General features: G+C 36.3%; 1 protein-coding gene across 4 annotated transcripts in view; it reads left to right on the top strand.

Annotated features, from left to right (window-relative positions):
• LOC124362023 (PRL-1 phosphatase) overlaps positions 1 to 22,766 on the top strand; it is an 84,514-nt gene that overhangs the window by 25,247 nt on the left and 36,501 nt on the right. For 2 of the 4 annotated variants that reach the window (XM_046816168.1, XM_046816166.1), the window contains exon 1: positions 21,701 to 21,855. The exons of 1 other annotated variant lie outside the window; for it this stretch is intronic. The gene's annotated coding sequence lies outside the window, so the exon portion shown is untranslated. Of the gene's footprint in view, positions 1 to 21,700; positions 21,856 to 22,766 lie in introns of those variants that run through there. One more of the 4 variants, XM_046816169.1, reaches the window with a different exon arrangement.

Genomic DNA, 22,766 nt, shown 5'->3' with positions numbered 1-22,766 from the left:
GTTTTTAGAATAAAAGATAATTATTTAATTTTGACCCATGTAATTCATCTCAGTTGCAGGGCTAAAACTGTATGGATTGTTATTTGGTGCTGTAAACCCCGGTTTTTGAAAACTCCAATGATGGCAATACTGAAAAAAGGTGTTTTTTATAATACAGATTTGTTGTCTATAAAACCGGTAGATCATCATCAGGTGGTCACGAGATTGATTTTGATAAGTTCAGAGCATTTGATCATGCGGCTACCCGGCTTTCATGTGGTTATTCTGGTGTCATGAATACCCATAGTGACCAACATCACAAACTATATAAATTCATCGTTCATAGGCCATTAAAATACTTGCTTGACTCATAGTATGCAAATTGTTATTTCAATCTAATATAATACAGTAATGTATTACGTCACACATTTCTTTTTCTCCTGTATTTGTAAATAACTAAAACATAACTCTACAAAACAAACTAACCTATAATAAGCCCATGTGAACTAATCAGGTATTTTATTTTCAGATACACAGAAAATAATGTAAAAGTGAACATACATTTATGATGTATTATTTCTGAACAATATTATTATTATTATGTGTTTTGTTATAACCGTATTTTTATTCCTTTTTATTAAGCAAATAACCCAATAGATACAAGGACGTAGCTAACGAGGGAGTCAAAGAGTCCGTAACCCCCATTTTCAATTTTTTCAATTACTTTTTTAGTAAACGATAATTATTATTTAAATAATCCAGTAATACTGACATGTACTGCTGAAAGATCGTCCTCAACATAGAAACGGGTCAAAAACTTTTTAAAGAACAAAATGGAGCCTTATTTTCTGTCCACTATGGGAAAATATCAGTTGTCTTGACACCCCCCCCCCAATTTTTTTCTGGCTACGTTCTTGGATACATATACAAAATATCTCGTACTATTTTCTTTTATTCATTTGGACTCGTTTTTATACCTTTTGTTTGCAATAATAGTCCACCTTTAAATAATCAAACTTCTATAGCATCTTGATCCACTGTGCGATCCACATCGATGTCAACACTCTAACCTCTTGTATGCCTAAAGGCACATCAGTTCCCACGCCAACGATTTTTCTCTAAATGAACTTCATCACTGAAATTCCTCTCAGAGGCTTAAAACAATCTCTCCCGGTAGATCAATCACCCAAGAGGTGATAACGTCCGGAAAGGAGTACGTCGCGAATGATCTGCATGTGTACGTCACGGAAGAGATGAATATGAATGGCCGTGGACAGCTGATTGACAGCTGATGCTTTAATATCAGCTGATTGATCGCCCAGAAACGTCTCGTAGCCACTGCGTCACGTGACTGTAGATTGAGTCACTGTCATGGCGTCGCGGTCGCTGGTTTCTTACCAACGTAACAAACACAAATAACACTTTGCAAGCATGCCTTAAATATTTTTTTAGATATTTATAATCTTCATTATTCTATAAAACATTAAATGCATTAATGTATATTGTCGAAAATTCAACAACCAAATGTACGTATCTTTAGATTTGTTTGTAATTCCACTAAGTTGCGTACTTTCATACCGGTACAATCCATTTTAAAAGTATCCGTACTTTATTATTACGTACCGCGGGGAAGGGGAGGGGATGGAATTGTACACTTTTGGACTGTACTAGGTATAACATTCTAAAAACTTAACCCTTCAGTGTAGATGACTTTTGTACCATAAATAGATTCTACTTCAGTTTGTGTTTGAAGTTTAAAACCTTATTCTCGTATACTACGGTTTCTTTCAACTAAATTAGTTCTTATTATTCTTAATACTTATAACTTTAAATCCATAGTATTATCACGTTCTGTATTTTGTTAAAAGAAGTATTACGGTTTCGCTGAGGTTTAATGCTAAATTTCAAGTGATCATATTATTATTGACAGACAGACATCATGCGGAAATGAACTTTGTACATCCCCCGTCAAAATAAATACAAACTGTGTCATCCTACTGAGTTCTGAGTACTGAGACAGGCTTCAACGATGCTCAGACAAATTGCATCGTTGAACATGCACTTCAACATAAAGCTATAAGTTCAAAATATTCTTTGTTACTAAACAATACAGTTTTAAAAATAACTCATTTCATTTGGTTCAAACAGTTCTACACTTTACTGTTTTATCCTTTCTTAAACTGGATTTATAATTTAAGTTTGTTTAATAAGTACAACTAGAGTTTTTTGCCCATAAACCTTCTAGAGTTTCACATAGCAGTAGGCCTATATAACAGAACTAGAACTCAGCTCTCTTACTTGATCAATATGTTTAGAGTTTAAGGAACTAGGAAAACTTACAATAAAAGTTACCTGAATTAAAAAGTTTACCTACTTACACCTAATAAAAATTCAGCACACGAATAGGATTATTGATAATAATTCAATTTCGTTATTGCTGTTGACACAAATTTAGTGCATCAAAACCTTTATTACACGATGTTTGGAATTCATGCACTTTGATACGTGGTTGTTTTCATTGTATACTTTTCCTTAATGACCTTCCATGGACACTTCCGCATCTCGTAAAAGCATGGCCATTTTTCACCCAGCTTTAAACTTTGCCAAAATAATGTATTTCATGCCCTCAGGAGGGCAACAATCAGTTTGACACAACGCGTGACACTGCAGCTTCTAATCAACAACAGACGCTCTAATCTATGTTATTAGATTCTGTGTTGTCCCTTTCTCTAATCACGTAGCTGTGAAAATGTGCTAAACCAAAGCGTACAGAATACCATGGGGACTTAGGAAAAGTCACCGAAGGAAGTACAAGAAAGAACATATTGCTCACGAACTAAATGGTCTTGGCGTCCTACAAGGTTTAGTCATTATAATTGTTATTGTTATGCAGTTATATCCTCTGTCAGTTTTGTCTTAATATAGTCTAGTAGTTAACTTGCAGACAACAATACCAACTACAAAGAGTTGTTAATTTTAGAGAAAATCCTAATCTTAAGAGAAAAACACATTTTATATAACTGTATACCGTATAAATAAGTTACAGTTTGTATAGAAAAGTTGTTTGTAGCTTAAATTAGTCCTATCCTAAGTGTTAAATGGGTAAGTGATCCCAGGAGGGTTCAGTTCTGGTTGGTGGTAGGCTACATCTACCAGTTAAACCTACACTGAGTTCAGCAAAAATCTATGTGCCACCTAAATCTGGGCCACCCTATGGATGTCCGGGAGCGGCACATCACTAACCACAAATATCCAGATATTGGGGTGAAAGGATCGATCGATAAGTCTAGGCTACTGTGGGGGATGATTGCTGGATTTGGTGGGGATGTTATACGCAGTTGCTAGTCTATACATAAGGGTGTGCCAGCCACTGCCCGCTTTGACTGGAGAGCTAGTTCAGAGCTAGCTGGCCTCCCCTTCTTCTAAGGAGACATGACTGAGATTAATGCCCAAAATCGTCTCATGGATCACGACGGTGGCTCCGATGGGGATAATCCTGCTCATCCTGTCAATACGGAGGCAGCACAAAGGTCCTTTTAGGACTAAGTGCAAATCTCTCAGCTTCTAATCCTAAGACAACAAATAATTGTGTTGAATAATACTTAACGCAGAGTTTAAGACTCTTAAAAGTCTATAGCAAAACATTAAAAGTAATTTTGTAACATTCGTGTGATCAAGATCCAATATAGAAGTAAGTCACTGCAAACGTGACCAATACAAGGATTGTACTATGAGTCATTATTTACTCGGTTATCCTTCACGTTCCTGGCTAGAGTCTAGTCAGGTCAGTATTAAGGTCGAATTTCAGCCAAACACTATTGCGTGTATTTCGTGAGGAAATACCAGATAGACAAGCCAAAGGTCAGGCAGTAGCAAGCTCGGGCAAGATGAATCATGAAGCATGAACAGTGTTATCTCCGTTGGCACATGTGACTGACTCATCATGTGACTCGTCTGCTTGATAACCGCTGCCGATTTTTGCCATTGTAGAAATGAAGGTTCTTGCAAAAATTGTAATCTAGCTCAATTTGTCTCGAAATATCCTCTGAGTGATAGATAGATAGGCTTCCTTAACGCTCATCCAATGTATGTACATTCATCAACAGACAAAAAGGAAACTTATCAGCTCCTCGAGAGTGATAAGCTTAGCTGTTGTTCTATAAATATAACAACATAATCTAAAGCACGACAATAACAATGATAGAAGCGCTGATAACAAAAAGGATGTTGTCAAGTATTCATGTTTATCAAAGTGGTTTTGATTTTTTGCATGCACAGCCATATTTTTGAGATTTTTTAACCTGAAAAAGAAATGAGATATCAGTTTATCGAAACGTTGTGTTTCTGTTCCAATCCCAATAAATAACGAGTGAAGATTTTTCCTTAATTATGTTATCCTTCCAACAGAATGAAAATTTACGTTTTAGCATCTTTGTGTTGAAAATTATGTTAAACATACTAGGGGCAAAAACGTTAGTAATTTTGTTTATAGTTAATGACTCAGTCTCCTATTATCTGCGAAATAACTAGCTTCTCAACAAAAACAACAAGTAGTAAATGGAAGAAGCTTTGAGAAGTTCTACTAAATAATTATATACACTTCGCAGTAAAAGCTCTTCAGTTGTCCTTGTACGCTTCATGTTTTCTTAGTCTTGTAACTGAAGACAACGCCGCTTTGGCGTTACGATAACGTTTATTTTGTTACAGTTCTGACGCAGTTCAGCAACAGTTGATACTGTTAAGAACTAATTTGCCAAACAAGTGTAGTTACATCTCACTAGTTGGCTGAGGCGTTAGCGTGAGCTAGAAAAATTGTATTTCTCTCTGCCTTTCCGCACGATATCTGGAAAATGAACTGACCTATAGACGTAAAATTTCCCATGAAGAAGTTCTGTCTGAGCACCGTGGTGCTCGGTGATGGTGCATTTCACTCCATTGGATTTGTCTGAGCGTTAGCAAATATGTTTTACATTGGTCTTCTGTTTTCTTTGTTATGAGTTTGCGATGGGCCACTGGGCGATGAAAATGTGCACTTTACCACTATTTGGTATTTATTAACATGAAATTAAATGAAAAATAAAACAAATAACAAATCTGTTCTAATAAAATAATGAACAATTCAAGTAGAAAAGTTATACCTCGATTCGTTTATGAGCAATGCGTAGTTGAACATGAAAAACAAGTATAGAAGATTTTGCTCATCTTTTATCTAATCAAAAAAACACTTTCGAAATTCCTTAAAGGATATTGAAATACTCTATACATTACTTTTATTAAAAAAAAGAAACAAAAAATAATCGATTAAAACTATCCAAAATTTAACATTATTAAGGAGGTAGGTCATACAAAAACTACCAAATTCGCCTTTTCCAACACTTAAATTATCATATTTTGTCCTGTATCAATTTGTGAACACAAAGGAGTAAAATAAAACTACCCTGGCGAATTTTTTTCTTACAACGCAGGAAACATTTTTCAAGATGTAATTTAGAGGGTCTTTAGCTCCAGAATCTTGGAACTTCGCACCTATGTGTATTTTTTTCTTTTTTTTACTGCACTACACTAATAAGACAGAAAGAAAACAGTTAAGTTGTCACTTGTGGCCCTGGAAGTTTTAACGTAATAAGGCCTTAAAAAACTAATACAGTGCGTCGAATTGGAATTTTTCGCTGTTTTTCTATTTTATTATTTCTATTTATTTCTGAACGTTTATTACTATTTTTAAGTCAAACACGTAATTTTCTGAATTTGTAAAAGTGATAGAAAATATTTGTAATATTTTGTTAAAATCAGTTAAGTGTTTAAAATTTGTAGTTGTATTTGTTAAAAATCTGTCATAAAAAAATGCAAATTATATTTTTTAATAAATCTTTTAATATTTAAAAATCCTTTTTAATTTTATGTGAGACCGATTCTTTAAAACCCGTGCTGCAGAACAATCATATCTCTATAAGTTAGAGAGCTTGAATAAAATTCTGTTCCAACAAAACACTTGATAAAACACATAAAAACTTCCACTCATCACCTTTTTTTAATGGAAAAAAACCTTTCCCCTGTATTTCAACAAGATATGCTAAGGTTCACAACAAGGGTATAGTACAGGAAAAGATGGTCAATAAATAAAAGGGTTTTTCTTTCATGACTACCTTCTTAACAAAACTGTATTGATTAATAAAGCTGGTGTAGTTTTTCTTTTCGATTATAACCGGCGAAAGAACTACTTCTCGGTAAACACAAAGTCCAAGTCTACATAAAAGTTGCGCCCTTAATTATTTTTTGAATGCGCTCCAACCTCGGTGCGCATGTAAAGTATGCCTGTTAAATAATAAAGATGACTGGAGGCAACCAAGGTCAAACTTGACTGACGTCAGGTTAGTTTCTGAACTTCGTTAATACTTCTATCGAATAGTTTTTCAGCTCATTACATCTTGAATAACCGGAAGTCTCAGCAGTTCCGGTGGAAAGGTTTCGTAAATACAAAATAATAAATTAAACATTTAAAATATTCAACAGTTTTCTTAATAGACACTCGAATTCTGTATGAAAATGTGTGTAACCTGCATCAGCTTAGATTGGAATTTCAATCAGGGCAAGTAAAGAGTTGCATCGTTGTTTGTTCTAAAACACCAAACAGCGGCTTATGGAATGCAAACAATTCATTCTCACGTTTATTGTTCTGAAGTACTGTGTCTATTTTCTGATACAAAATTACAATTTGATTTGAGAGTTATATTGAGAATTTGAATATCCGTAAATTTCTCTACGATAAAAATGTTAAGTTTACTATTAGTATGTATTTGTTGATAATATATTATCAAACTGACTGCTTCATAGCAATTTCATAAATCATTTTAAATTTATAGACGAATGAGATGCCTGTCGTTGATGTAATTATCGTGACAATAACAATTTCAAGTGAAAACCCGTGCTGCAGAACAAAACATGATCTCTATAAGATTATGAGATGAATAAATTCTGATGTAACAAAAAGCGATTGATAAAACACCTAACAACTTCCACTACATTCAAACCATGATCAAGGGATTATGAAATGAAAACTTTTTAATTGACTGTAATTATCGTACAAGAATATGCTAAGGTTACAAACCATGAGATCAAGGGGGATTTGAGTAGGAAAAAGGAGGTCAATTGTTGATTGATAAAATCAGGGTGCTGATTCTTTCATTGACTAGCCTTCTTAACAAGGAACTGTATGATTAATTGAAAGGGTTGATTGTTCTTTCGATGTACTATCGGACTGAATGTTACTTCTCGGTACAAACACAAAGTCCAAGGGTAATTATGAAATTGAAGTTGCGCCTTAGATTGATTTTTGAATGTAATCGTGCGCATGTAAAGTATGCCCGGTATTAAATAATTAAAGATGAACTGAAGGGGGCAACCAAGGTCAAACTTGACTGTAATCAGGTTAGTTTTCTGAACATTCGTATACTTCTATCGAATAGTTTTGGTTCAGCTCATTACATCTTGAATAACCGGAAGTTCTCAGGCACGTTCCGGTGGAAATAAGGTTTTGAAAATATCAAAATAGATAATAGATAGCTGTGACCAGATTAAACATCTTAAAATGGGTTTCTAATCAGTTTCTTAATTAAGATGGAATATATAGCTGTTTGGATTAGATGTGTGTAACAGACTGCAATCTTTAGATTGGAATTTTCAATCAGGGCAAGTAAAGAGTTGTTCGTTGTTTGTTCTAATCATGATCACCAAATAGATGGTAGTTATGAGATACAGTGCAAACAATATCATTCTCACGTTTGGGTTCAAGTTAATGTTCTAAGGTTTTGATACAAAAGTACCTATAAAAAGATTTAGAAAACTAGCTGTGAGAGTTGATAGAATGTATCGGAAAATATCGTATCTTAGTGGGCTTAAAAATCATGATCAACGTTACATATAAGATGGAAAGATAGCTGTGATAGATGTATTATCGGACAGACTGTTTCTTAGCAATGGGTTCATAATCATGATCAAGGGGTTATCATAGATGGAATGAGATAGCTGTGATAGATGTATTATCGGAATAACAGATTTCATGGTTACAAAATCATGATCAAGGGTACCTATAATAAAATGGAGAGATAGCTGTGATAGATGTATTATCGGACAGACTGTTTCTTAGTGGCAAGTTCTAAACATGATCAAGGGTACCTATAATTCGATGAAGAGATTGCCTTTGATAGATGTATTATCGGACTGACTGTTCTTAGTGGCAAGTTCTAATCATGATCAAAGAGATTAATAATAAGGGGAATAGATAGCTGTGATTGATGTATTATCGGACCGTTTCTTAGTAGGTTTCTAAATTCATGATCAAGGTACCTATAATACGATGGAAAAGATAGTGTGATAGATGTTTTAATCGGACAGACTGTTTCTTAGTGGGTTCTAATCATGATCAAGGTACCTATATTAAGATGGAAGAGATAGCTGTGATAGATGTATTATCGGACAGACTGTTTCTTACCAAGTTCATATAATAATTAAGGGAGTACCAAAACCTGCTGTAGGTTTTCTTACTGTAACCGGACAGTTATCGACATTAAATATCCAATACCAAATTCTACCTTCAGGATTGTTTTTCTTTTTCCAAAGTTTAATCACCCCCCCCCCCCTCATATAGAGGACATATACGAATTGTCGAAACGTAATATTTCAGACGTTATTAAGTAACGGAATGCATATGTTCCAAATCCGCCCAGTATGTCCACTATCCGCGAATAAATTGTTCCATAGAAAAGAGTGTAGTTGGAGAGTTGTAATAGGAGGACACTTTTTCGTCCGAATGTGCAAACCCAGGTAAAAATGAATAGCAATTGTTTCGCAACAAAATGTGCTGACATAGCAACATTTCTGGCCTTATAATCGCCTGTAGGCCATGCGGTTTGCAGTGATTGACACCAGCGCCAACAACAGCAAGGGTTAGCGGTCAGTAGGTGGTAAACGGCACGTGGCATGGTGTACAGGTGACATTGGCAGTAGGGCTTGGCGGCCAGCTCCAGTCCAAGGTTGTCTCACTGATAACTGTTACTGAACACAGCACTGCCTCTCAGAACATCTCCCTTCCCTGCTAGGAACAGCTGACAGAAATAAATGGCAATGTCACCTTTTTTCTTTATATCTTGCAGACGTTATATACATTCTGCAGCGGTACAGCAGTGATAAATAATAGTTGATTAATTTTTCCCGTCCAGAAGCTAAACAATAGCTAAAACTATTGTTTATACAGTAACAGTTTAGTTATGATGCAATAATTATAACATTTTATTTAAATCGGTGAATTGTTTATAAACGATATGATTTGTCCATGTCCCCCCACAAATCTCATAATTGTTGGAATGTTTTATAGTTTAGTTTAGTAAAGATTTGAAATTAAGTTATGAACATTTTTTACTAATGTGCACTGTAAAATATTTCTAAATTCTTCTTTTAATCCAATCCAGTAATTATTTCTGTAGAAAGTCTAGCTTTACATTTGATAATTTAACTTACAATATGAATATCTGTTCGTTTTTTGTATCATTCTTTCTTTTACACAAATACAATGAGCTGTTACTATCAAAGGGTTATATTAAATTCGTGTATGTTCCTTTTTTATTCTCTTTTAAGCCTCAGCTCTCAGGCTATGCTGGCTTGTTTTTTGATCGCTGTGGCTATTATTCCTCTTATGATTGGACCTCCCCTGGGATTTGAACCCGTGATCTCTCAGTTAAGAGCCGTCACTATATCCACTATCCTAGGAAAGACAATGTGCATGTTCCTTTAATATAATCAAAAACCTTCTGAAGGAAAACTAAAAGTCTGTACGTTATCTACAATAAATTACATACTCCTTGTAGAAGTGAACTTCAAGGGGAAATCATTAGGTTTTATTTATAACTCTATTACTGTTATGTAAATGATTGTAAAGTCATTCAACCTCCTTTCGTTGAGTTAGTGACTCTACTAATTCTAGAGCGTCCCCAAAATACCGCCAGTATTTCCAGAAAAATTACGATGTCTTGTGCTGTATATCTTCAAATTATTATTACATATCTCCCTCTGTTCGTGATGCGGTAGAATTAGCTTCCTGACAACAGTTACTTGCTGACGTACGCCGGACTAAGGTAAAGGTTAGCTCGTTGTAGGGAATACTAGCTGAGCGCATGCGCGTCTGTTAGTCCGCGCGTGGCGGTAATATTGTTGAGTGACGTCAAAGCGCGTGCGTCACCGGAGGATCATAGCCGCAAGTGTTGCCAACTGCTGGCTTTGTTTGCCGTAAAACTAATTACCGTGGTAAATTTTGCGTCGCAACATTCATCGCTCTGAAATACGATGAAAATACGTCTCTTCTTGTTTGTTGCTTGTTATTGTTCAAATCTTCCCGCATTGTTTTCATTTAGTATGTGCAAGATTATTAACGTGAATTGTTGAAATTTGGTGTCATTAAAAATCGTCGTTACATTTTTGAAAAGAGAGTAAACTTCTAGTTCTAAAGATAAATCCTTAGTATTATCAATAATGTTCCACATTGATAAAATAAAACTAGTAGGCTAATCATAGTTTTTTATAATATTAAGATAATATTAACACAACACTTACCAATAATAAATATTAAGCAAACGAGCGCAATATTAATATTTTGGTGCAATAATAAGATGGTGATTGCGCTTTCACTGACACATTGTAGGCTAACTAACTTAAAAATTTTCCATCCATCACATGTTCAATACAAGACTGATTGCTCATTGTGAGGATTGTTTAGTTAAGCCTCGTATAGCAACGATTTTACGAAACATTGAAATATAACTTGTTATCGTAAAATGATAATCGTCAGAAAACTCGGTTTTCTGAAGTCTGATGAGAGAAAAATGTTCTAGAAACTGTCACTCGCATGATTTTTTATATAGTTTATTTCTAGACCAGTAGCGAACAGCTGACTAATGCGGAACCTAGTACAGCTGTTGGCCGCGACCAAGTCCAAGATGACCTTCGACCCAACCTTGGCACTATCAGCTACGAGACTCTCCGACTGGCGACGATAACAACTGATTCTTATTCCGGGAAAAGTAATAATATCTCTCTCAGTCTCTCGGAAATAGATAAATTCGACAAAAGCAAATAAAGTTATCTTGTTCGGTGGACTCAATTTCAAACCAACAAGTTAGTGTCAACTGAAATCAATAACAGAACAAGGTGCATAGCATGAAGACTATGGACTTTGGCGGTTCGTCTTCTCAGTGATTCGTAAAATAGGAAAAAGCCTCAGAATGATTCTTCTGAACTTCACACCTGTCATATTTCTTTCCAGAATTTAAGGATTGTTGAGGATTAAATCCTTTCAAGTTGAAGCAGATATGGGAAACATTTTCTCTATCCCACTCATACTCTATGTCAGACTCGATATCGTTGAGCGCGGGTGTTCGTATTTCTCTGTAATGACTGTAGATAGCTACATGAAATATGGCTGAGGTTTAAGATAGCACGACAGTCACTGCAATCTTGAGTGGCATTCGAAGTGGCAGTCGATAACTTCTTCCGGAGTCAGATAAAATGCTTGGGTTTAAAAAATAAAATCTGTATATATTCTTAAAAGTCCATAACAAATGTGAAGAGAATTTCAGACAGCTCTTCGAATGAAATGAAATTCGATCAACAGTTTCTTTGCTCATACGTTGACGTTGAGTGACAGCTCTTAATTTATTCTGATCAATTACGAAAAAATGTTTAGATTCAAATGTTTTCCTGTAGGGTAAGGAATGAGCACTCATCAGCAAAGTCATTACGATATTTTAGATTTAATATTATCTTACGTGTCTTGTAGCTTTATTGTACTGTAATGTCTAGGTATTGTATCCAATCCAGATTTTAATAAACTAGATTCAGCACTTCGAGGATGTCCGCAATTCCCTACAAGGATGAGCAGACAGGCCAGTTGCCCCCACTGCAGTTAGGCAAGTGCTTAGAGTCGTTTACTTCTAATCAAGTGCAATTAGCAACGAACGATCTTGAACCCATTTGACACTGATAGTCGACTCGCGGATCGTAGGCATACAACAGGAGGCTGTGGCAGTGGCAGTGGCGCCGCGAATACCAGATTCGACTAGATCAAGTCACCTTGGATTTGAGAGGCGCGAGTTTGAGTTCGTTTATCAAAACCTTCGCATCGACAACTGTTCGCTTCTATTCTTTCTCTTTGGAATTGACAGTTTAATTTTGTTGAGAGGGAACCAAGTACTTTGGTGAGTTGTATAATCTTTTTGTTATAGATCTATAATTTGTCTTCTAAATGTATCCGCACATTCAAATGTTAGGCTAGAACAATAAAAAAAATATTTAAAGTTATTTGCATGACTGTCTCTACGAATTTGTTTCCACTAAATTTCCATTGCAATTCATAATATGCCATCAATCTAAATGTATAATAGTCATGGCAGTGGCTTTAATTTATTCCATCACCCAAAAACATTTACCACCATTTCAAAAATTATATATCCTCAAAGTTCTGTAAGTATTATGGAGAAGTGTCTGGGAGTAAACAATAATAAAAAAACTTCGAGCGACGTAAAAAGTGCTATCACAATTCACAAATGGCTGAATATTATTTTCCCATTTAAAGTTATCTACCCCATTGTTTGATTAGTTTATTGTTGTTTAAATTGATGAAAGCCAGTCGTCCGTGACATCATTCACTTGGCCAACTCGTCCAATTCCTGATTCATTGCCTTATCTTAAATAAATGAATGATGCAACTTGTTCAGATGTTGGATAGGTCATCTCAGTCTTCTTGTTTACAAATTTATAGATGTGTTATGCAATTAGACTTATGCAATTAGCGTTGCTTTAAAATAGTGGTGTATAGATTGAGAGCTTTAGCATACAGACAAATAATTATTTGGTAGAAGCGAATAAAACAAACATATATGCACCTAGGCATATGTTATTTACATAGAAATCCGGTTCGTAGAACAACCAAGTAGAAGAAAAGCAGTTTTGCGTAATTTGTTATGTAGTGTTTTTTTATTATTATGAGTGCTGGGTTTGTATATTTATTACTAAACCAAAACGGCTGTAAATAAATATTTAATCAGATAACTGGAAACACATTTCCATTGATGAAAAGGGTATTCAAGAAAACAACGAGAATAAGGCAAACTGTAGTGAAATTCGTAACCGTATAACAACAATGCTGAAATTATAATTGAGTTTCGTCAAGGGAATGCCTTCTAGACCCTTGTTTTGAAATTACAACTACTCCCGAAGAGAATATGTAGATTTGCTCCTTGGAAACTCGCAGTGTATGCATGTATTACTTATCCGGAATTACCATCATTTGGCGTCCATGATTTTGAATGTCCGATTGTGACTTTGTTTATTGAAAAAGAAATTGTTAAAGACCGTTTAAAATTGTTTTTTGTGCTATCGTGAAGTTCAATATTTTATCGCTGGAACTGAATAAAGAAAGAATTTATTTGTGAATGGATTTTATTTCAGAAGGACTGTCATTCATGGATTCCATTTTTCCAAATCGTGTTAACTTTGTTCATGAACAGTGACTAGAGAGTTACTTGGACCAACTTTATTTGCTTACGTCTTACCATTATTACCACGTAAACAACCCATTCATAAAAAAAATAATAAACACAGTTTTATTCAAGTAGGTTGTAGTTTTTTAATAATACACAGAACTAAATACGTTTCTACTGAATGTATTCAAGTTCTTCCTACAAACTTTGGTATATTGCTCTGGGACAAAACACCTAGGAATAAAATCCCTAGGATGAGAAAAACCAAAGGTTCATCTCATTTCGATGTATAAATTCTCCGCCTGATTGGGTTTTTGACTTAAACGTTCATTATTCATAAACGTTTAAATACAATATTGTAATTTTAATTGTTAGAGTTAAGACACTTGTTAAAACTTTATCTTAGTGTTAAAATGAGTAGATTACTTTTTCCTGGTTTAAGAATTGTGAAAACTCTAAAATTGGAATATAACATTGAACAAAACTAGCATAAAAACTCCAAGGAACTGCATGAAATAAACAAAACTTTTGACAATAAATTTGTAAAAACAATAAAAATAATCTCTGAAAGAACATTTTACCGTTGAAATAAACACAAATATAGCCTAATACAATAAAAGTAGCTCAGAAATCGACTAAAACTCAACGCCTACAGCAAAAGTTTCTACGTCCTCCTTGTAAAAACCATCGGTATCAGTAATCCTAAACCATCGGTGTTCAGAGGAAGAGGAATGGATAAAATGAAAATTTTTGCAGTTTTTTACAAATATTTTAAAAGCCAAGAGGCATAATAATATTATCAAGCGTAGCTCTGAATTCGCCTATAGGGTCTTCGGTTCTATTATTTAAGATACAACACTAAATTTCATTTAAATTTTAACTATTTCCTAAGTCCTGTGAATTTTTGTGCTACACACATAGTTTACGGATATAATGGAAGGGATAAAGTGTCGTTAAAAATCTGGTAAAAAGTCAGCCAGAACTACTACGTCCTAACTGTCGCTGAGGCATTTTCAAACTTGTCAGATTGTGTGTACAGAATCAAGTAATGAGCAAGTGTCAGAAATCTTCAAGTACTATGTGCCTCATTTGTACCTTATTTGTTCATGAATCTGACAAGAAAGGGCAATAAGGCTCAATAGTCAAGTTATCATTGGGGTTTAAAGGAAATGAACGAGCTGGCACAGAAATTATAAAAGATTTGTTCATGAACCCTGTTGCATCACAATGTCCAGTAGCTTTCAAAACCTTTTGTCAGCAATAGGCCTACGTTCACTTTGTCATGTTTAATACAGGAAAGTTTGCATTGTTATTATGGTTGTTGTGAATACTTCCACTGACGATGAAGGATTTTTGCGCAGTCCATTCACATTACACATGTGGAGTGAAAATATATCGTATGATTAATTCTTATGCAATATCTTCTCACTAACAGGCTGAGCGTTAGCGAAGCCTTCACTCATGGGGCTGAACAATTGTAATTTCTTCCTCTCTTTCTGTCAGTCCGCACGAAAACTCGAAAACGAACTGGCCAACAGACTTCAAATTTTGCACGAAGGCTCTTTTGTATATTAACAACACTGAGTTCGGTGATGATGCAAGTCACTCCATGTGATTTGGCTGACCGTTAGCAAATATTTTTATATTGGTCATGGGTAACTATGATGGCAACGAGAAAATGAGTGCAATCATTTGAGATTTTAACATATAAGAAATCAAACATGTAGATTATTCATACAGTAGAAAGAAAAAGTCTAGAGTTAAGTCGATGTTAGAAATTGGTGACAAGATTTGATTCGTTCACACTAGCGTTGTAATACCCTCCCTACCTGGCCGATACTTTATAATTTAAACACTGCTATGAAACTTAATTCAATGGACAAAAATATGAATATCATTCTGTAATACATCTTGATAATGACCTCCTGCAGACTTTGTAAGGGGATTTTCCCTCCCGCACTATCCTGAGGGAAAACCCACCTCCGCACTATTCTGGGATACTATCCTGGGTTATTAGAGTAAATTGAGAAACAAAGTTTAAATTAAACACTGGTTTGCTTTATTAAGTGCTATTCCCGTCGTTGTACCCTAATATGTATAATTTAGTTTTCCCTTGAGAACTCCCCCACTGGAGCTGGAGCTGGATGGCCGAGCTGGGTATCGAACCACGATCTCGTCAGGTGCAGTCCTGGGATCAACTGGTAGCTACCGTAAGCTCCTTAACCTCCGTTGAAGTGCCCGAGGTCTAGTAGCGGGCTTCGGAGATCGACACAGGTGTCATGACTCTACTGTATAGTTCCCGGTAAAAGCAACTGCGTATGGTGTCCCCTAGCTCTGTGTCCTCTCGATTAGCTGGCAGAGACCATCACATCAAAAAACCTGACTTCTATGATTACCTCTGATCAGGTAGCGATCCTGTATCAGAATGAATCTGGAACATGTGGAGGGAGTGGGGATCCATCCCCATTCAACCGCATCTGTTATTAATGACATCGGAGGCTCAGTAAATAAATATTGCTAGTAATTTCATTTCTACTTAGACAAGAATGACTTCTATGAAGGTGCAACCATCGAATTTAGCTAAGTGTCATTGAAGCCTACACTCAGTTAGCTGAAATAATTTCTTTTCATGTTTGCCGCAGGACATCTCAAGAATAAAATGAGGTATAGCCTTGAAACCTTAGCGAAGCCTATTACGCGACACGAGGTGTGGCGTATTCCTACCTTGTAATAAGAGCAAGATGTAACTGATCTCTTCTCACACTTAACGTTCTTGAAACTGCTCGCTCGGTACTTCAGAAGATGACGATGACGCACATATAGTTTCAACTGCAATTGCTGAATCAGAAAGGGAGAGAAGAATTGTCGTAATTGGTGATGACACAGATTTATTGGTCTGATCGATTGTTTGAATTCCAAGAACACCAAGTAGGGGTAACTAACAAGAAAAACTAACAAGAAATGGCCACCGCGTTGGAGAAATTTCAACACAATACTTTTGGGAGATGGAGTATGCCTTGTTGGCATTCGCTTTACAGTAACATCAATTTATAAAAAGGTAATAGCGGATTTAAAAAAGCGTTAGGCAATTATAACCTTCGTGCAAACCCGCTTACATTATAAGATCAGATATAGCAAGGTTCAGTCCTAGCCATCTTGCACGAACCGCGGCTTGCGCGTGTGCATGACCGACCATCCAATCCACACGAAAGCACGTAGCAGTCTACGTCAATAGTAGTATTGTTTTTGTGGTTTCAGCGTGTTATGAATCAGTTTATATTGGAATTGGAGCGTGAACGTTGGTGGCCGAAACATACTCGGTTATATCGAGAGAGGTGTTGGATATTTGCGAAAGGTGGGGGACTATGTCATCTTCTGAGAGTAACAAATATATTTCAAAATAAGACAGACAGTCGTCAACAGCCAATGCCAATCACAAATAATGTGCTTGATCCATGCGTTATAAAAACATTAGGAGTTGTGTCGTAATTAAAGTGAGCCAGTAATAATAATCCAAATAAATTTCTTTATTGCCAATTCAGTATAAAACCGTTTTATAGCATGTGTCAAGATTATACACAAAACTACAAAAACCTACAACATTCAAACCAATTGAAATATCAGCGCTTAACGAGAAATTGTGCTGTATTGCTTCATTCGTTCATACTGTAAAATGTCATTGACACAAAAATTCTGAGGTCGCCTTTAGACTTCTTTAAACGATTCTGGAGCCGGTTAAAAACGACGTGACGTCTGCCTGTGACACTTCTCTGGACTGATCGCGATGTCTTGTGCCATTACCTTGAACGTCTGCCTCTAATCAAGTTACAATTGAAGCTATAATATATAGGATGGTTTGCATCATGTAAATACGGGCAATGTCAATAGCCGTAGACCCGTCAAGAATCTCTACACTACTGTGTTAGTGAAAAGTTCAAGTTTACAAACTGATGGGTTTTTTACAAATCATAAAGATGCAGGAAATCTAAATTACCACAGCAGCCCAAATAATTATCCCATAAGATAAGTGTGGAATATCTTACCAAAATACGTTACCATGAGAATTCTTTTCGAACAGTGTATTGAAAGACTTTTTAGTAGAAAAATGCTGGACGAAACTCTTGCACATACACTATTGCTCCAAGTCAACCCTTCATCCAAGTGGAGAACGTTTGCACATACACTGTTGCTCCAAGTCAACCCTTCATCCAAGTGGAAAGCGTCAACGTTGCACATACACTGTTGCTCTAAGTCAACCCTTCATCCAAGTGGAGCGTGAACGTTGCACACACACTGTTGCTCCAAGTCAACCCTTCATCCAAGTGGAGCGTGAACGTTGCACATACACTGTTGCTCTAAGTCAACCCTTCATCCAAGTGGAGCGTGAACGTTGCACACCACTATTGCTCCAAGTCAACCCTTCATCCAAGTGGAGCGTGAACGTTGCACATACACTGTTGCTCTAAGTCAACCCTTCATCCAAGTGGAGCGTGTACGTTGCACACACACTGTTGCTCCAAGTCAACCCTTCATCCAAGTGGAGCGTGAACGTTGCACACACACTGTTGCTCCAAGTCAACCCTTCATCCAAGTGGAGCGTGTACGTTGCACATAAGTTGTTGCTCCAAGTCAACCCTTCATCCAAGTGGAGCGTGAACGTTGCACACACACTGTTGCTCCAAGTCAACCCTTCATCCAAGTGGAGCGTGAACGTTGCACATACACTGTTGCTCCAAGTCAACCCTTCATCCAAGTGGAGCGTGAAAGTTGGAGGCGTGAACATACTCGGTTATACCGAGGTATAGAGTATTTGCGGAAAGTGTCATCCTCTCCTGAGAGGAACTAATGCATTTCCAAATAAGACAGTCAATCGTCAACAGCCAATACCTAGGATTTTGGCACAGTCGGTCTCATTCAGAAACTCATCATCTATCCTGACAGCCAGCCTGTAATGGGAACACTGACATTTCAGAAAATGTCGATGTTTTAACCCTGTTGCTGACCCGGATATGCAGATCGCTGCGGTGTGTGCAGTCTCGCACGCCCCGCCTCACGCAGTTTATCGCCGGTGCTCGCTCGTAAACCAACCTCAGGCGAGACTCCCAAGGTGAGCCATAAACGCACGTGAACGCCGTAAAACCATTCTTATCACTCAATGAATGATGGTGTTATCACCGCAGACCCTCCTTCACAACCAATCACACGGCTTCTCTTCACGACCTTGTATGTGTACAAGTAGGCCACAACACTTCGAAAATCAGGATAGGACCTTAAATATTCTTTCTGGTGCAACAGACAAACTTCTTTGTCTGCTCAAGAAGTTTTCATGAGCAGTCGGGAAAAGTTGAAATGTGATTGTGTGGCAGCCATTTTTATTAACTTTTTGATCATACAGTGCATACTCAGGATAAATGGGCACATTAAAAAAAGAAAAAGAAGAATTGCCTGTATGAAAATTTAAAAGAGTATTGTAAAGTTGTAATATAATATGTACCACTTTGCTGATAAGAGATTGGTCGAGGAAGCGATCTGAGGGCTCCAGTTCTACATTAAACGATTATTGTAATTTGTACAAGTTCTGTAGAAAAGGGACTACATTTATGTGTTTTTAAAGATTGGAAATTTCTTTATTCTCTTTTAAGCCTCAGCCTCAGCTCTTAGGCTATTCTGGCTTGTTTTTGGTCGCTGTGGTGTTATTCCTATCATGATTGGACCTTCCCGGGATTTGAACCCGTGATCTCTCAGTTAGAGAGCCGTGACTGGATCCACTAATTTACGTTAAAAACTAAGAACTAGGAACGTTAAAAATTAAATTCCTTAAAACACAAAGTTTTTATATTTTTGAAGTTTGAAGGTCCAAAACGAGGACCTGCATTTGTGGCATATATTTGTAGTCTATGGAAAATCAAAGTTTTGTGATCGTTTCAAAATGATCAAAGTACGAAACGCGGCGACGCTGAAAATTCTCATAACATAAATTATTTTATATTTTGATGGATTCGTAAGTTACGTACTGGTAGGCCTACTATTAGATAATATGGAAAAGTTTTTAAAGTGCTCGTCTTTCAATATCGAAACCAAAATCGAAAGCTACTTTATACTCGTTTTTTCTCAATTACGGGTCGACTGTTTGACATAGTGCTCTATTGTACGCTTCTTGCAAGTGCAACGTTAGGCCCATGCTTGTAATTGGGAATATAAAATTCTCGTGAGACAAGTGAGATGCTGCCGATTTTGAAATCACAGAATATATTCCCGAAGTCACGATGAGACGGACTGTATGCTGATCGCGAGTGTCGTGTAAGGGTTGTTAAAATTTTCCGCACAACTTCTCTTCTCTCTGCAGTGATGGCTGGAGGTGAGCATGGATCATACGATATCCATGTCGGTCGTCGTCAACTCGTTAACGAGCAAACTCGTCCGAATATAGACTTCTTTGCGATTGGTATCACGGAGCAACTTTCTTCTCACTTGTTAATGACCTCGTTTTCCGTGAAAAGACCAAAAGTCTCGAGAATGTATTGAGATAATGAAATACGATAGCTCTACATAGTTTATAATAATTTATTGGAATTGTTCATTGTCCGGTTATATATTGGGCACACACTTTGGAAATATCCTGAAATGTGATTTTTTGAGAGTTTGTTGTTTATAAATTTGATTACAACGGAGTTTCAGACTATTCGAAGGGCAAAAAGCAATAGTTCAATTCATCCCGCGTGAAGGAAACAGGATTTTTTCGGACATTTGCCATCAATCAGTGAAACAAAAAATCAGTAACACTACGTTTCGAGGTCTGCAATCTGATCTCTTCTTCAGGTAAATAACTCGTTACGAAATCCCGCGTGTAAAATTGTTATCATTATCACTCGAGGGGTAGGTTGTAATGGACAAATGATAAAAAGTATCCATTACTTGCCATATTTTACCACAAGGTCTCTTTGTCGGCTTCGAGGAATGTTGGTTGTCACTGAAAAGCTCGTGCTTATGCCCAGCCCAGGGGTTTGGTTACTCTGTGGAGAGACGTCTTTTTGCTCCCAGGACCCCTATGGCTAGACCATTTTTTGTACGAGCGGTTTTTGTCAGAACCCGAGTCTGAATCTGGCGCCCTCTCACTCAACAGACTCTCTGCTTCTAAATACTGGACACTGGAGTGGAGAAGTGCTGGAGACTACAAAACTACAAAAATATTACAAAAAAATGTGTGTGAATAACCCATGATTTTAATAGGACACAACTTTTCTGACATGCACTGTTGTAATACAAATTATCCCTGGAGGAATAAACATACTATCTATTCCAATACTTTAAACTCTAAATTTATCACTATAGTTTCGGCTAAAAATACTCAAATGTGTATGATTTATGAAAGTCGTAATAAAGCCACGATTGTGACATTGCTGGTTCCACGCGAATGCTTACAAAGGACTCCAAGATATTATTTTACTCAAGAGTCTGCTCGGGGATTATTGTTGGTGACAGTACAATACCTTATATTTATACAGGATTCTGAATAACCGTGGTCCGCCCTTTGGAAGACTAGATATTAACATTTTATATCATAGCTAGTGCAGTACTGTTGTGTAACGCAGATAAATAAAATCAGAAATTACTTAATAGATGTAAACGATTTTAAAGTTTATTTAGTAACAAAACAAACCACGGTTACCAGTATGTATAAGCTAATTCAGATCACGTAACTTAGTGATCATTAAATTTATTTCATTATAAACTATCCCAGTTGCCTTCTTCCGTAATCAATATCATTAAAACTCAAAGTGTATATCACTTCCAAACGCCTTCTTTAGTTTAGACTTAGATAGTACGTTTCAAAAATTTTAATTTGTAATAGTAAGCTAAAATTAACTTATATAGATTCCAACATTTTAAAACTACTGGTAAAACAAAAGCAGTTACATAAAAATTCAAAATGTTATTGCAATATTGAAAAGAATATTATTACAATTCTGTATTCTTGAAACATAAAATAAACGTCAAATTGATAAGACGTTTTTCAAAGAGTAAAGAAATCCATTTTGATTTTTCCAAGAAAACGAGAAGTGAAAAGTTTTCGACGGTTTACAGATACAATAGGGAATTTAATGTGCGGTATGTTGATGTTGGCAGCAGTGGTGGAGGGGGAGGAAGAGGGCGTTCCCCCTCTCCTTCCCCTTCATCGAGTCTAGAAGCTGCAGCTGTTGGGTTCGCTCAGTCGAGTTGTGTCGTGCACCACTGGTGTCTTCGTGTTATGATTTCTTGTGCCTGTAACTCCACCGACCTTCACTGGATTTCCATGGTGATTCGATCACCCGCGACAAGGCTTGAGCTGACAGCCACCGGTTACCAGGTATGTTCTGACAGTGGACACCCCCGTCTAGTGCCGACATTTTGACCCGGCTATACCCCCAATATGCTGGGGTGGTTTCCAGAACCGATAATAATTTTAATCCAAGTGTGGAATACTTTTTTATTGTTATTTGAAATTGTTAAGTGTAGCTTATTTTTATAATTTCCAATTTTAACTTTGATTTATCATTGGAATTGTATTGATTTAATATGCCTCATGAAATTAATTTTAAAGTACAAAAACCTCGTGAGAAAAAAACGTATTACTGATTAAATAGAAAGAGAGGAAATTAAATTAAAAAGTAGTTATTCAGTTGTATTTTAGTCGAAGTATAAATCCGCAAGATAAAGTGCTGAAAGCATGAAGTATTCTGCCAAGTTTTATTCCAGTCCAGTCAACAAAATTCATGCACAGACAGGAAATTTGAATTATAGCTGACTATCAGTAGTGTTTCGTTAGTTCCGGGTTCGTACCATTAACTAGGCCAGCCACGAAGCTGCCCACCATTTGTTTGACCAACTGAATTTCTGTCATTCACAGTGTTATTTTATTTCTTTATAATACAATATTTAACTTTTATCAACCAATTAGAACCATTAAGCGTCTATCCTTTTTTTCTACTATTGCGACATTTTGTACAATAATTCATTACGGAATTTAGTACATTTTATCATACTATTAGTGAAATCTATTCCTCAACAAATATTAAGTAAAAGCATGTTTCAATTTTAGCAAATTACTTGTATTATATTTAGTAACATAATTCTAATTAGGCTAGTAAGACTGAAAGTTTGCAGGGTCTGCTGAAAGGTGTCGGGTATTTTTAGAAACTCCCGAACGAGCAGGATAATTAAATGCAAATTAATTTGGGAACAATTAACTAGGAACGAGATTTCCAGCTTGTGCATTGT

This window comes from Homalodisca vitripennis, chromosome 5, assembly GCF_021130785.1.
Source record: "Homalodisca vitripennis isolate AUS2020 chromosome 5, UT_GWSS_2.1, whole genome shotgun sequence".
Classification (NCBI taxonomy): Eukaryota; Metazoa; Arthropoda; class Insecta; order Hemiptera; family Cicadellidae; genus Homalodisca; species Homalodisca vitripennis.
Note: the sequence above shows the minus strand (reverse complement) of the source record. Positions and strands in the feature narration are given on the sequence as shown.